This window comes from Otolemur garnettii, unplaced genomic scaffold (assembly GCF_000181295.1).
Source record: "Otolemur garnettii isolate 467f Iridium unplaced genomic scaffold, OtoGar3 scaffold00011, whole genome shotgun sequence".
Lineage (NCBI taxonomy): Eukaryota > Metazoa > Chordata > Mammalia > Primates > Galagidae > Otolemur > Otolemur garnettii.
Window position 1 is genome coordinate 5,237,198 of NW_003852406.1, and position 3,843 is coordinate 5,241,040.

Genomic DNA, 3,843 nt, shown 5'->3' on the forward strand with positions numbered 1-3,843 from the left:
AGTTGGAGGTTGCTGTGAGCTGGATGCCACAGCAATCTACCTGGGGGACAGCTTGAGGCTATCTCAATAAATAAATAAAAATTTTTTTTAAAAGCCCTCCATTATCAATGTTTCTGTTACCTCATACTGCTAGAATCATTACCCACTAAATGATGTGTTTGGGAGCCTATTTCCAGAAACTGTGAGCTCCTTGAGAGAAAAGTTATATCTTTTTCATCTTTGTCTCTTCAGCACTTAACACAAGTCCTGCCCATAAGAATTTCTCAATAAGCTTTTGTTTTATGAATGTTCTTGGCCTATAAGAGAGCAGACTAAAGGAATTATTGGTCTTGCTAAAAACCCTTCTAAGATCTTCTGAAATACCCTGCAATTTCCAGAAATAGAGAAAGATGCACAAAGCATGAGACAGCTGATTTAAGTAGGAAATGCTGTGACAAAAGGGAAGAAGTAAACATGTGGGGAGCAGAGAAGGGATAAAACAAACCCACAACTTGTTCCTCTTGTGATCCCTTCATGAGCTATGCCTGACCTCCAAAACAGAAAACCAATCCCCATGCCCAACCCTACACAAATTCCTCACTCAAAAGGCAAAGAAATGTTGTGACCACCACCTCCACCACCATCTCCTGGAGCAGCAAGGGGTGGAAAAAAGGAAAGCCAGAGGTTTGGAGCAGGGTTAGGGGTCACACTAAAATGGAATGGGAAAAGGAAAAGGGTGGGGAATACTGAACACATGGTGCATTCCAGGCAGGGTGGAGAAGTGAAAAGCAGAAGCGTCCACAGAAAGGCTGTGCTGAGCAGCACTACACCAGAAGCTCTGCAGGACAGGACTTGCCAAGGTTTGTAAGAAATGAGAGCTAATAGTTACTGAGCACCTTCTGTGTACTAGTAGAAGCCTATATGTTACACATAATTTCATTCAAATCATCACAATTACCCCACTACTAACCCATTTTAACAAAATGTTGAAGGCTTACATCTTCAACATGGAAGAAGTGGGGAGAAATGTTTACTCCAAAAGCCATACATTCTTTCTGCTCCACCATACATCCTTTGTTAAAACAATATATTTCATTATGAAGAAACTCCTTTCCCCCACCCTAAATTTACTCTTCTTGGTATCATATTGGAAACAGCCAGTAAGCTGTTTCTTCTCATCAGGTGAAATTTCAGAATGTCTCATCTAGGCCAGGCACAGTGGCTCATGCCTATAATCCTAGCATTCTGAGAGACTGAGGTAGAAGGATTATTTGAGCTCAAGAGTTCAAGATCAGGCTAAGCAAGAAAAGGACCCTGACTCTACAAAAATAGAAAAATTAGCCAGGTGTGGTGCTGGGTGCCTGTCGCCTCAGCTACCTGAGAGGCTAAGAAGGAGGATCACTTGAGCCCAGGAATTTGAGGTTGCAGTAGCTATGATACCATCACTGTACTCTAGACAAAGCAACAGAGCAAGACTCTGCCTCAAAAATAAAAAATAAAGAAGACGGCCGACTGGTAGCAACCCTCGGCAGAGGCCCTGGGCAGAGGAAGAAAAACTGGAGGCAATCATACTCTATGGATCCAAAGGTGGGGAGCTGAGCCAAGAAAGAAGTTTGGTAAGCTGTAACTCCAAGGAAGAACATTCAAGAAAACAAATTTCAGGTAGAAAGCCTATTGACTAGAGGATGAGAGACCCCTCTCCCAAGCAGAAGGCCTGCCGCAGGCTACCTGCAAACAAGCAGGAAACAAAAGACCTCTCATTTTACCTTGCTGGAGAGAACCGCTAAACTCCAAGTTTCTTTCCCCAGGGAGGTCCCACTTATGAACCTAGACACCACCCTGCCAGGCATAAAACTGAATAGATATTTTCCCCCACAAGTCCAAACTCCCAGTCGACCCTTTCCCCTTCGCATGGCGGTCTGAAGTTCTGCCCCCTGCAGAGCACAGAGTGTTTGGTCTTGTCCTGAGAGATCTGGGCATAGTGTGGACGGCCAACCATCAGGACAGAATCTGTGACTAACAGGGAAAAAAAAGGATGTGGGAAGAAAAGGACACTCAGCAGGAGGAGGAGCAGTCCCTGGTTATGACTATGCCCAGCCAGTGGTGGTATTGACCCTCGGTTTGGGCTGGGTCTGGTGGGATGGGATGCAGAACCCCCGGCTCTGACTGTACCCACAGCGAGAGAGTGGTTGCCCTGGGTAGACTGAGTTCGACAGACAGGGCTGGTCCCCAGCACCTGCTGGGCCTACAAGCAGAGGCTTGCTAGGCATGGACTGAGACCTGTGAGCAAGGGTGTGGTCCCCTGTTTCCAACAGAACCCTCTAGCGGTGGCTTGCTGGGTGTGAACCAAGACCTGAGGGCTAGGGCGTGGTCCCCTATCTCCAGCTGGGCTGGTGAGCAGAGGCTTACCAGGTGAGGACTAAGACCCACGGCTGGAGTGCAGTGCCCTGACTCTAATAGAGCCTATAAATAAAGGCTTGCTAGGCAGTGGACTGAGACTGGCAGGCGGGAGTGTGGTCCCCTGACTCCAAATGGTCTGGCAAGTAGAGACTAGCTGGGTGTGGACTGAGACCAGAGTGTGGGCCGGTGCCCTGACTCCAGCAAAGCGTGTGAACAGAGGCTTGCCAGGCAATGGACTGAGACTGACAGGCGGGGTGTGGCCCATGGCTCCAACTGGGCCTGTGAGCAGAGAGCGGACAACAGTGTGGACTGAGTCTGGTGGACAGGAGTGTGGATCCCTGGCTACAATTGTGCTGTTGCAGACCCCTGAACCCCTCTCTGTTGAGCAGGGCTTGCACTGCCTGAGACAATTTAATTGGAACCCATAGCTGGGGCTGTCCACTGGGGGCATTCTGAGGTTGACCATCGAAGTTCTGTAGTGGAAAAGAACTGAAGGGTGGGGGCTGGGCACCATAGCTGTTTGTTTTTCATCACAGTCAAGTTTTAAACCTAACCCTGTGGCTTCTTAGGATAGGGTAGAGGTTGGATGATATCAAAACAGACCTACCTTGCGCTATCTCACCAAGTACATCCTCAGAGTCTCCAGCCAAAACTCCGAAAAGGGCCTTTGTAAGGTTGTAGGAGAACCTTTGTAAGCCGCGATTACAAAGCCTAGTGTTTTGGTAAGGGGCTATCTCTACTATCTGGGAAGCCCAATTCAATCTCATCCTACCAGTTATAATAACTAAATGGTGGAAAATAAACACGGTGTGAATCCAACAGAAGAATTCTAGAAACAAATAACCAGGGTAGATCAACCCTCCCCAAAAATGACAAAGGAGATACAACTAAAGATGCCATGCACAGACAAATGGCAGCAATGTCAGAAGTCAAATTCAGAATATGAATTGCAAATAAGCTAAATAGAATGGAAGAAAAGACAGAAATTGAATTCCAAAGATTCCAAAGAGTAGTTCTAAAGTTGTCTCAAGAAATTAATGAATTCAAAGCTCAAGTCACCAAAGATATGGACATAATGAGAAAAGAGATAACAGAGCTCAAGGAAACAAAAAAGTTAGTTGAGGAACTCTAAAATACAGTAGAATCCCTCAGTAACAAAGTTGACCAGGCAGAAGAAAGGATCTCTAAAACTGAAGACAAAGCTTTTGAATGTTCCCAAACACTCAAACAGGCAGACAAATGGAGAGCAAAAACTGATTATTCCCTGAAAGAGTTGTGGGATCACTCCAAAAGATCAAACATTCGTCTTATAGGAATTCCTGAAGGAGAAGAGGATGGTCCTAAAGGTACACATGCTCTACCCCAGCAGATTTTGGAGGAGAATTTCCCAAGCATTGCAAGAGATACAGAACTTCAGATAGCAGATAGTTTCAGAACGCCAGCAAGACTCAATCCAAATGAAGC